Genomic DNA, 13215 nt, shown 5'->3' with positions numbered 1-13215 from the left:
AACGTGCTGACATGAGGAAAGTTTCCAACCGATTTCTCATACACCAACAGCAGTTGACCGGCGTTGCCTGGTGAAACGTTGTTGTGATGCCTCGTGTCAGGAGGAGAAATGCGTACCATCACGGTTCCGACTTTGATAAACGTCGGATTCTAGCCTATCACGATTGCGGTTTATCGTATCGCGACATTGCTGCTCGCGTTGGTCGAGATCCAATGACTGCTAGCAGCATATGGAATCGGTGGGTTCAGGAGGGTAATACGGAACGCCGTGCTGGATCCCAACGGCCTCGTATCACTAGCAGTCGAGATGCAGGCATCTTTTCCGCATGGCTGTAACGGATCGTGCAGCCACGTCTCGATCCCTGAGTCAACAGATGGGGACGTTTGAAAGACAACAACCATCTGCACGAATAGTTCGACGACGTTTGCAGCAGCATGGACTATCAGCTCGGAGACCATGGCTGCGATTACCCTTGACGCTGCATCACAGACAGGAGCGCCTGCGATGGTGTGCTAAACGACGAACCTGGGAGCACGAATGGCAAAACGTCATTTTTTCGGATGAATCTAGGTTCTGTTAACAGCATCATGATGGTCGCATCCGTGTTTGGTGACATCGCGGTGAACGCACATTGGAACCGTGTATTCGTCATCGCCATACTGGCGAATCACCCAGCGTGATGGTATGGGGTGCCACTGGTTACACGTCTCGGTCACTTCTTGTTTGCATTTACGGTACTTTGAACAGTGGACGTTACATTTCAGATGTGTTACAACCCGTAACTCTCCTCTTCATTCGATCCCTGCGAAACCCTACATTTCTGCAGGATAATGGACGACCGCATGTTGCAGGTCCTGTATGGGCCTTTCTGGATACAGCAAATGTTCGACTACTGCCCTGGCCAGCACATTCTCCAGATCTCTCATTAATTGAAAACGTCTGGTCAATGGTGGCCGAGCAACTGGCTCGTCACAAAACGCCAGTCACTACTCTAGATGAACTGTGGTATCGTGTTGAAGCTGAATGGGCAGCTATGCCTGTACACGCCATCCAAACTCTGACGCAATGCCCAGGCGTATGAAGGCCGTTATTACGGCCAGGGGTGGTTGTTCCGGGTACTGATTTCTCAGGATCTGTGCAGCCAAATTGCGTGAAATTATAATCACATGTCAGTTCTAGTATTATATATTTGTCCAATGAATACCAGTTTATCATCTGCATTTGTTCCTGGTGTAGCAACTTTAATGGCCCGTAGTGTACAATCCCCTAACTTTTACAGGCAACGTTTCGTGTAGTGTAGCCACCTATGGTATCGTAAGCGACATGATTACCCTCAAAAAATTTAGTAAAACCAAAGAGATGACAAGAGAACAATATAGAACGATGATGAGAACATTTATATATACACTCTGAGACAAATAATACGACAACCCACGAAACAGTTATCCGAATGGGACAGAAATCGACAGATATGATGCACATGTACAAACAAACAAATGATTGCAATTTCAAAGAAACTGGATGATTTATCCAAAAGGAAGATCTTCACAAATTGATCAAGTTAATGACACGTTGAGCCATCTCTGGCCATTATGCAAACGGTTTCTCGTCTTGACATTGGTTGATACATGTTCTTTTGAGGGATATCATGCTAAAATACTGTTCATCTGGCGCGTTGTATCGTCATAATCTCGAGCTGATTTCAGGGCCCTGCCATAATGTTCCGAATGTTCTCACCCGGGGCGATACCTGGTGACCGTGCTGGCCAAGGTACAGTTTGGGAAGCGCGGAGGCAGGCAGTAGAAACTCTCACCGTGTGTCGTAGGACATTATTTCGGTGAAATGCAATCCCAGAATGATTAGCCATGAAGAGAATAAAACGGGAAGTAGAATATATTACGTACCGCTGTGCTGTAAGGGTGCCGCGGATGATAACCAATGGTTTCCTGCAACGAAAAGAAATGGCACCCCAGACCATCGCTCCTGGTTTTCGGGTCATTGGTGAACTCAGGTGGGTATCCTATCTCTTCCCAGGGCGTCGTCAGACACGGGTTCGCTGGTCATTAAGGCTCAACTCGAAGCGGGATTCGTTATTGAAGACAACTACACACCAGTGAACGAGATTTCATGCCGAAGACGTGGCTGGAGACGCTCTGGACAACGGTGGGATACTATCCTCACGTCAACAGTAGTCTACGTCCCGTTTTGTTGCCCCTGATGGCAAGCCATCCTGAGTTTACATTTCTTCAAGATAATGCCTGTCGGCACACGGGCACGATATCCCTCAGGAGGACATCTTATAACCATATCAATCGTTGCAAATCTGAATAATTACTTGCATAAGGGCTAGAGCCTCGCAGTGCGTTATTGACTTGCTCAATTTGTGAAGCTCTTTCTCTTGAAGAAATCATCAAATTTTTTTGCAGTTGTTATCATACGTTTATCTGTGCACGTAGATTAAATGTATCGATTACCAGTCCATTCGGATGATTCATTCATAGTGTGTCTTTTATTTCGTCTTCGGGTGTACTACTAAATAATGCTTTCTATTACAACATAGTATTCGGCTTGAAAGCCTGCTCGTGACAGTAACTCATAACTTAAACGCTATGAATGCTCACTACATATCCATTGCCTATTCCAGAAGGCAGAAACTAACATACACGATCTATAATTCTGAAAACACCGTCTGGGTTTACTTTCCTCATATTACGTATACTGTACAAACCCATTGCTCTTCGTGAAACTTGCAGTCAAACAAAAACACACAAAAAATGTACTGCAGCGTTGCAGTAATCTGTGGATGGCAGTTGGAGGGGTTCTTCTGTCACGGAAAAATAGAGTTGACAGACGTAACATAAAATGTAGACGCTATGGTGGATGGTGAAACTAGTTAACTTGTTGATCCACGTGGACTCATAGATTCGTCCCCCTCGGAGCTGATGGCTGGCAGACTGCTATCCCTCTGTCCAGAAATGGGTATATTTATATGCGCTCGGCTCGTCACTGTTTTGCTAATGCATCGGTTTCTATCACGTAAGCTATAATAGAGCCTTGTCTCGGGCGTGAACCAGTCAGACCAGTCACGCCGCAGTAGCCCTGCATTTCTGCTGCATCAGATTCATGTAACTTTTTCTGGTGGGCACCAACTTAACTTCCAAAGCCTCTTGCATTACTCAATGGCGGTGTCTCATCTTTAGTCAGCCGTGCCAAGTGCATTAATTGCAGCGCAATAGTATTTCTAATATGGCTAGTAATTACGAATAAAACAAATTTTAAGTGAGTAATACAAATTTAGAATGAGATTTTCACTCTGCAGCGGAGTGTGCGCTGATATGAAACTTCCTGGCAGATTAAAACTGTGTGCCCGACCGAGACTCGAACTCGGGACCTTTGCCTTTCGCGGGCAAGTGCTCTACCAACTGTAAAGTTTGGAAGGTAGGAGACGAGGTACTGGCAGAAGTAAAGCTGTGAGTACCAGGCGTGAGTCGTGCTTCGGTAGCTCAGTTGGTAGAGCACTTGCCCGCGAAAGGCAAAGGTCCCGAGTTCGAGTCTCGGTCGGGCACACAGCTTTAATCTGCCAGGAAGTTTCAATACAAATTTAATTGTTACATATTGCACAGTGTTTCTATATACAACAATGAACACGTAACTAGCTCGGCCGCTAGTGTATAAATCTTTTTGACACTGTTACATTGCAGAATACATAAAATTATGGTTAAGGATATATGTTGCACATTGTAGATAGCAAACTAGTTCCTGCAGAAAGCTGTATCTCGAAGTCACCGTCTCTGAAAGACATAAAAATATATCAAATGATGCACTACAAACTAATATGACAAAAGAGCTATGAGTCTACAGAGTCATAATTTATGGCATTAACAGGTCCTTAACGCCTACAGTGGAAAACTAAAGAAATAACCATATCAAAAAAGCAAAAAATTAATCAGCACATTATAAAATAATAAAAGTACACATAAAAAAGCAAGTAAATAATGAAGTCTGTCTGTTGTAGCAGAGCAGATATGTGCGGCAACTGGTAGTTCATCGCTTCCGGTCTCTAGTTTCATCTTCCACCACCCTCAGGCACACTTGTTTGACTATTTTTAACAGTCGATCCTTTCAACGCGTCCTTAGACGTTCCCTTGGGTGTTTTCCAGCAGGCTGTGAATGGAGGGCTCGAAGGATGTGGCCAAACCACTGTACCATCCTCTCTCCTAATATTCGACCGATGTGTGTCTTTACAATCCACAGACTCAGGTCTCCTTTTCTTCTTTGTTCCCATTTACTTTCCACGGTACTGTGGACAAGATCATAGATCTTTCGAAGTACTGGCCTCTAGAAGGCACAGACTGCTTTTTCAATAACTGATGATGTCGCCCGGGTGTCAGAACAATATAGAAGTACCGGCCATATCAGGGTCGTGTGCAGCTGGATCACCTTCTCCTGTGATGTCAGACTAAAGAACCAGAGATTAGTGTTGATTTATCGTTGATTCACTTTCATTTTATTGGGTTCCAAATACTTGAGTTCTTGAAATTATTCAAAGGTATGCTAGTCAACAATAACGGAAAGAAAGAGATATTTTGTTTTATCATCATTCTCCACCATCACCGTTTTTTTTCTCGTTGTGTAGAAATCGTGAAGTATCAGCGCACTCTTGCTCCAGGGTGTTACCAAAAATCACAACATCGACAACAAACGCCAGAATTGTGTCCCCTCCCACCATCTCCTTTTCTCTGATTCGACAACTAGTGTCACGGCTTACTTTTTCCAAGTTTAAGTTGAATAGTACAGGAGAAAATCGATCTCTTTTTCTCAGTCTATTTAGAAAGCTGACTGATGGCGATAATTAGTTGTGGAGCGGTACTTGACAGGTTTATTAAGAGTAGCAAGCTGCAATTAGTCTAATTTATTTTAATGGGATGTCAAATTTCCTTAATGTTCTCCATAACGTAGAGCGGTCAATGCTGTCATAAGATTGTCAAAAGTAATGGAAGATGAGGTGTAATTCCCGACCGAATAAGTAAAACTTTTCAGCTAGCTTCCTCAAGGTATACCTGAACTTCAGAGTCGATTGTCCAGGGACGAAGCCACTTTTATAGAAGCCTACAGTTCCTTCAGCCTGTGGTTTCACGCAGTTTCGCAGCAGTGTTTAAAGACTTATTATCAATTTCAAGTAATAAAATCGCTTGGTAGTTGTACACTTGTGTACCATCACCCTTCCTGAAAGTGGGGGACGTAACTGCTCCAATCCATTCTTCGGCAATTATGCCTGCACTTGTTGTTCGTATGGGCCTTGTTCTTCTTATGGGCCTTTAACGAAATACTGAATTCTTCCTTTGATGGTTCAGGTGTTTCCACTATATAAAACTGGGCCCATATTTGTGTTGTCACCGCTGTTGAAATGTCATCGCTGCTGAAATACCATGATTCGGTAATTTCTCTTTTTTTTTAATTAGCTTTGTCTGCTCGAATGGTGATACCACTTTACCAGTCTCATTGGTTAGCTCCATCGTACGTTGTCGGTAGACAACTCTGGCAAACGTTGTGCCCGGAAAATGTTGCTTAATAGTTTCTAGTCTTCAACTGCTATCAACAGACTTTTATATTCCCTTTTATCCCTCCATATGAGCTGATTTGTGCCACGCAATAAGCATCTTCCGAAAGTCGTTTTAATCATTTTAGCCTTTTCGCTAATCTGGTCTCTACTGATTACTTTATGTAAATTTATCGATGAACAACGAGAATTAACAGACACTGAAGGCGGTAGGTATTTGGAGCTAGATGCATGGGACAGTCCATTTCGGAAACCGTTAGGGATTTCAATATTCCGAGATCCGCAGTGTCAAGAGTGTGTGGACAATACCAAATATCAGGCATTACCTCTCACCACGGACAACGCAGTGGGCGATGGGTTTCACTTATTGATCGAGAGCAGCAGCATATGGCGTAGAGTCTTCAGTGCTAACGGACAAACAAAACTGCGTTTAATAATTGCAGAAATCTATGTGGGACCTACGACGAAGCTATCGTTAGGACAGTGCGTCGAAATGAGGCGTTATGGGGCTATGGCAGCAGACGATGGATGCTAACAACACGACATCGCTTGCACCACCTCTCCTGAGCTGCTGGACCCTACACTACTGGAGAGATAATCCCCGTTTTCAGGCGTTAAGAGCTCATGGTGGTTTTAGAGTGTATCTCAGACCCCACCAAGCAATGGACTCAAGTTGTCAAAAGGGCTCTGTGCATGCTGGCTGCGTTTACATGGAATGGACTGGATTCTCTAGTCAACTGAACCGATCACTGACTGGAAATGGCTATGTTCGGCTAATTGGAGACAATTTTCAGCCAGCCATGTCCTTCAGATCCACAAATAACTGTGGAATTTTTGTAGATGACAATGGGACAAGTCACCGGACCACAATTGTTCGCTATTGATTTGAAAAACATTCTGGACAATTAGAGCGAATAATTTGGCCACCTAGATCTGCCGACGCGAATCCCACCGAGCATTTACGGGAGTGAACCGATATTTACGGTATTTAATCGAGGTGTCAGTTTATGCACGAAATCTTGCACCGGCAAGACTTCCGCAACTATAGATGGCTGTTAAGGCAGCATGGCTCAATATTTCTGCTGAGGACCTCGAACTACTTGTTGAGTCAATACCATGTCGAGTTTCTGCCATACACCGGGAAAAAGGAGATCTGACACGATATTAGAAGGCACCCAATGACTTTTGTGTCCTCGATATATATAAATACACTGGAACAGAACGGAAGACCAAGCTCTCTGGTACAGACAAAATGGGTGGAAAACATGGAGGCCCTTCACTGTTCAACGTGCATATCGAATATTTCAGAAGTTGGATAAAATTATGAGTTTGGAGATACTGAAGATAAATTCAATGACATTGCAGCCTCTTTCAAAATGAGGAAGAATTTTTTGAGACGTTTAATGGACAAATGAAGCAATGAACATACATAAAGCACACTGAAGTAGGCAAAGAAAGATTTCTTCGGCGAAATAAGTGTCATAAACAACAGAAAACATTATTAAAGGAAGAAATTTCTTAGAATACAAATCTGAAGCAGATCATGGTATGGATGTATGTCACGGGCTGTCGGAAGACCGAAAAAAGAAAATATTGAACTATCTAGGATATAGCCTTACAAAAAGATGCTGAAAACCAAGTGGTTTGGTAGGAATGGACAAGGTTCTCACATAGTCGAAAAGTAAAGGAATAAATAGCAAAAACTATACAGAAAATGGAAGAGGACGATAGAAATTACAATTATGACTTCACTGAATGGTTCCATCGTACTACACGAAGCCGTATAAGGAATTACATTTAGGGGAAAACATAGATTCGAATAAACATAACAAATAATTGAGGAAGGTTGAGCACAAGTACAACTCTCAAATAAAGTTTTGGTACAATAGAGGATATAATGATGAACCACATCACAACGGTTAAGTGGGTGGTGACATCAAGTGTTGCAGCAGGAGTCTGAATCATAAATGAATGAAGAATAGGCAAATTACTTTTTTTGTTGATAGCCAGTTGCTTTTTGTCAGGCCGCGATACTTGAGAGAATGTTACGATGGAGCACGACAACTGGTTTTATACAAAAGAAAGTGATGAGCCCGATATGTAATACATGACAAAGCAAATGTGCTTCATAATGGCTCGCTGCCGAAATTAGCTTGGCTCAAATGGCTCTGAGCACTATGGGACTTAACATCTGAGGTCATCAGTCCCCTAGAACTTAGAACTACTTAAACCTAACTAACCTAAGGACATCACACACATCCATGCCCGAGGCAGGATTCGAACCTGCGGCCGTAGCGGTCGCGCAGTTCCAGACTGAAGCGCCTAGAACCGCTTGGCCACCAGCGGCCGGCGAAATTAGCTAATAGCACGATTCCAGTAAAGCACAACACAGCCTATAACGGACAGTGTATTTTTCTATCTGTTATTTTTGTCTGACTGACTATTGGATGTGTGACTGAGACAACCATTTCTGCAGGAAATGAAGTTAAAGATGTCATAACAGACAGGATTACTCCGGCAGGTGGAGAGGTGACAGATGGGAGGGGGAGTGCCATGGCTGGGGAGGGGGAGTAGGGGGAGAGAATCCTGTCTGTTCCAGAATACATTTCAGCAGGACAATAGCACTTATGAAAAGGAAGATAGATTCTTATGGCAGAACTGTCATGACAGAATCCTTTTCTTGAGATGATTAAGAAAAAACACGGCGCTCTCATGAGCAGATACTTTTGTTCGTTTAATAGAGCCTCTTTTGCTGTACGCTGAAAAGCATTGTCGTGAACGCTGAAATTTGTTTTGGTCGACAAGAGAATCGTGTGGTAGCACTGCATGTACTCACTGACGTTTGGGGAACAAGGCAGTAAAGGTGGTCTACGTGAACCATTCAAGTAATATTAGTGATTGAATATGATCACTATTTTAATTTTCCAAAGGTGTTTTGAGGTGACAAAGAAATTATAAACCTCTCCGCTACCTAATAATGAGCGCTCTAGGAAACATTTCTTTCTCGATTCAGAGAAGAAGAGAAATGTGAGGCAACCGGAAATTCTGCATAATATGCAAACCAGATGGCAGTTATAAGAGTCTAGGGGCATGAAAGGGAAGCAGTGGTTGGGAAGGGAGTGAGACAGGGTTATAGCCTATCCTCGACGTTATTCAATCTGTATATTGAGCAAGCAGTGAAGGAAACAAAAGAAAAATTCGGAGTAGGTATTAAAATCCATGGAGAAGAAATAAAAACTTTGAGGTTCGCCGATGACAATGTAATTCTGTCATAGACAGCAAAGGACCTAGAAGAGCAGTTGAACGGAATGGATAGTGTCTTGAAAGGAGGATATAAGATGAACATCAACAAAAGCAAAACGAGGATAATGGAAGGTAGTCGAATTAAGTCAGCTGATTCTGAGGGAAATAGATTAAGAAATGAGACACTTAAAGTAGTAAAGGAGTTTTGCTATTTGGGGAGCAAAATAACTGATGATGGTCGAAGTAGAGAGGATATAAAATGTAGACTGGCAATGGCAAGGAAAGCGTTTCTGAAGAAGAGAAATTTGTTAACATCGAGTATAGATTTAAGTGTCAGGAAGTCGTTTCTGAAAGTATTTGTATGGATTGTAGCCATGTATGGAAGTGAAACATGGACGATAACTAGTTTGGACAAGAAGAGAATAGAAGCTTTCGAAATGTGGTGCTACAGAAGAATGCTGAAGATTAGATGGGTAGATCATATAACTAATGAGGAGGTATTGAATAGGATTGGGGAGAAGAGAAGTTTGTGGCACAACTTGACTAGAAGAAGGGATCGATTGGTAGGACATGTTCTGAGGCATCAAGGGATCACCAATTTAGCATTGGAGGGCAGTGCGGAGGGTAAAAATCGTAGACGGAGACCAAGAGATGAATACGCTAAACAGATTCAGTAGGATGTAGGTTGCAGTAGGTACTGGGAGATGAAGAAGCTTGCACAGGATAGAGTAGCATGGAGAGCTGCATCAAACCTGTCTCAGGACTGAAGACCACAACAACAACAACATGCAAATGGACATACAAAATCTTCTACGACAGTCATGGTCTTCAACTGCTCGAAAGAGGTAATAGTATAACGATTACAGACAGACAGAAAATTAATATAAACATGAGACAATGTAAAACAGTCACCAAGAACAAAGTGGTATTATAAGCAGAAACATCATGCCCTTCAAAATATGAGTATAATTTCAGTATGAAAACGTACTGAATTTTATGTTAAGTATTAAAATTAGAGTTTTTGTTCATATTTTTAAAATTTAAGATGAGAAATATATGAGTGATAAAGGGACTTCAATCGAAAGTCTGAATTACTCACCCCGGGTGGCGATATCTTTGGCCTACAGCCCTCGCCTACCGGTACTTTTCCGTCAGGACAACGCAGGGGTAGCTTCACAACTTCGTAACAGCGGTTGTTGATCCCCGGTAAAGGATCTGGACACCGGCCTTCAGTGATGGTAAGAAAGGTGAGAACTGTTGCTATTAACACGACGCACTGAAACCTAAAGGAGAACATTGCTTCTTGTCGAAGAACACTGTAAGGACCGTACTGAGCTCTGTGTAACGGATGTACATTTGTTTTATACCTACAGTCAAACAAGTTTGCCTCCAGAACTTGTTCTAGGATACTGCGTCAGTGGCTTGTGGATTTCCAAGAACGGGACTCGACCTGTCGACCTTCAGATGATTACTAGCTGTTCTTAAAACGACTGCTTTGTGAATCATTTTTTCTATCCTGAAGCTTACTTACGGTAATTATGGTCTGTTGCCGGACAAACATAGAAACTCTTTCCAATGACCGTATATTTACTTGACATGACGACTTCCTTACAACCACCAATGAATAAAATATTTATCGGCAACATAATATTCGCTGAAATGAAATGTATGGATGATGGAGTGACAAATGAAGCTTCCGTGACACGAAATAATAACAGGGAAAACCATTCATTTCTTCTCAGCATATACTATGAAAATTGGTAACAATGAAAATGATTTCTGTGAATTAACGGTTAGCAAAAAATAATGTTGACTTTACTCCAGAATGCGATGTAATTTCATACATTTTGCTCTTTTAGTATAAAAAAAAATCTTTCGACACGATGAGATTTTGCTTTTAGGATGAACAAATACATCTGGTATCTACAGTCATGATCTCATCCTTATCTGCTGTCTCTGTTGCTGTGTTACCGCTTGTCTTTCGGCAGTGTCATTTCGAAACGTTTCAGTCAGCTTTCGAATAAGTGATGGATGTAACGATGTCGGCGAATTGTTTGTTGAAATCAATGGAATTGCATTCATATCTTTTCTTGTCCTTTTATTATTATTTTTTTATTTTAAACACAGATACAGTAGTTGTGCTTTCTGAGCGCAACGGAAGACGAATCGGAACGAAAACAACCGTTACTTCGCTTAAAATGCAACTAGATGCGGTTAAGTAAGGTCCGAGTTCGGAAACGGAAATCAGTGAAGAGTTTGAAGTTGTTAACGCTACAATAATTGAACACAGAAATCAAAGTGTGGCATTAATTGAACGCAATATGTTCAAACCAGACAGAGGAGCTATGAGAAGAGGTACAGACTGCGTTTCTTGTTTCGTTCAAAGAGGTCTAAGGGTGCTCCAATATCAGAATCACTTTTGCTGGAAAAAGCTGAATATGCAGAACAAATGTGTACTGAATATTCTGCAAGTACTGGTTTGCTGGAACATTTCAAGGAAAGGAACCAGATAGTGTTAAAGGGTTGTTTCTGATGAAGCTGACTAAGCTTTACCAACTGTGATTACAGATCGTTTGCAGTCTACAATGTCTTCGCTAAAAACTAAACTCCGTCCGAAGAGGCCTTGGAAGGGCCAACGGTACCGACCGGCCGCTGTGTCATCATCAGCCCATAGGCGTCGCTGGATGCAGATACGGAGTGGCATGTGGTCAGCACACCGCTCTCCCGGCCGTATGTCAGTTTACAAGACCTGAGCCGCTACTTCTCAATCAAGAAACCCCTCAGTTTGCCTCACAAGGGCTGAGTGCACCCCGTTTGCCACAATATTTCGTCAGCACCGACGAAATGGGCATTTTTGTCGCTACTTTCCAAATAAAAGTCCTGTTCAAAGACGAAGGTCTCTAAGGTAATAATTACGGTATTTGTAATACATAATTTGGATTGATTTAAAAAACAAACCCTATTTGCCAATGGGAGATTTAAAAATGTGACATTGCCTGTCGAAAATATGTCGAACATTAAAATGAAGTTAGTGGCCTTGTGAAATGGTGTATCCTTCTTCGCAGCTAACTGGATTGGAAATTAAGTCCCACCACCCTACTCCCTACCCTGTCGTGCTCAAAGTAACAAATTCCTCTCTTACAGCTGTGAATTGCTATTGTCTTCATGATAACAGTGGAATAGACCGAATAGACCAAGCTTGAAGATAGATTAAGGATACCAGAGAATAGCACAATTCTGCTTAAGGAGGAGTAAACTCCAATGTGTGTGAAATCTTATGGGACTTAACTGCTAAGGTCATCAGTCCCTAAGCTTACACACTACTTAACTGAAATTGTCCTAAGGACAATCATACACACCCATGCCCGAGGGAGGACTCGAACCACCGCCGGGATCAGCCGCACAGTCCATGACTGCAGCGCCTTAGACAGCTCGGCTAATCCTGCACGGCGAAGAGTTATCTACAGACTCAATAAATGTTCATACTTTGATAAAGATTCAAAAATGTACCAGGTGTCATGGTTTTGAGTGCAGAGATTTTTATTAGTGACTGAGAACAGTCTACTGAACAACTCTACATCAGTATTTACGTGATTTTGGAGACTAGTAACTAAAGTTACTAGAAGTAGTACTTTTTTAGGTTGGTTAGTAACTCCAAGTACTGCCAAGAAGCACAAGGAATTCTGACATTAAACAGTTTACCCTGTGTGGATCACCCCTGAGTTGGCTAACTAGACATTAAATTAATTTAATTACTTCAAACCCACAACAAAACACATGAGACCGTAGGGAATGAGAATGGGTGATGTTGAAAAATTAATAACGAGGAAGTACGGTATCACAAAGTGATTTATTAGGTAATATCACGGTCAAGAGAGAACAAACACATAAACAGTAACTTCAGCTGGGTAACATTTCATTGACACGAACTGAGGTTGGTTGGCAGTAGACCTGGGGAACCTAACTGGAATGTACGTGTAAATGAGACTGGCTACTGTGAGTGGGAGGATACCAATCTAGGCAAGCACACGCTACTGTATCGTTCCACTGATTAGTCTGAGGCGTCAATATACAATTAAGCAACCGCCAAGGTAACCAAGAGCGCTAACGCGCTGCTTCCAGGACGCGGGTAGGCGCGCCGGCCCCGGGTCGAATCCACCCGGCGGATTAACGACGAGGGCCGTTGTGCCGGCTACCCTGGATGTGGTTTTTAGACGGTTTTCCACATCCTGCTAGGTGAATACCGGGCTGGTCCCCACGTCCCGCCACAGTTACACGGCGCGCAGACATCTGAACACATTCGCACTGTTCCATGGATTACACTCGACGCAAACAGTTGGGGTATACTAATTACGTCCCGGGGGATACGGGGTGGCGGCAGGAAGGGCATCTGGCCACCCCTTAACTATTAA

At 42.6% G+C, this 13215-nt stretch overlaps 1 long non-coding RNA gene across 1 annotated transcript; it reads right to left on the bottom strand.

Annotated features, from left to right (window-relative positions):
- Positions 1-3584: 3584 nt before the first annotated feature.
- Positions 3585-10137, bottom strand: LOC124788363. Its single transcript, XR_007016090.1, has 2 exons — positions 9903-10137; positions 3585-3791 (listed from the first exon to the last, which is right to left on the bottom strand). It is a non-coding gene; the product is annotated as an uncharacterized LOC124788363 (long non-coding RNA).
- Positions 10138-13215: the final 3078 nt, after the last annotated feature.

Source organism: Schistocerca piceifrons, chromosome 3 (assembly GCF_021461385.2).
Source record: "Schistocerca piceifrons isolate TAMUIC-IGC-003096 chromosome 3, iqSchPice1.1, whole genome shotgun sequence".
NCBI lineage: Eukaryota > Metazoa > Arthropoda > Insecta > Orthoptera > Acrididae > Schistocerca > Schistocerca piceifrons.
Note: the sequence above shows the minus strand (reverse complement) of the source record. Positions and strands in the feature narration are given on the sequence as shown.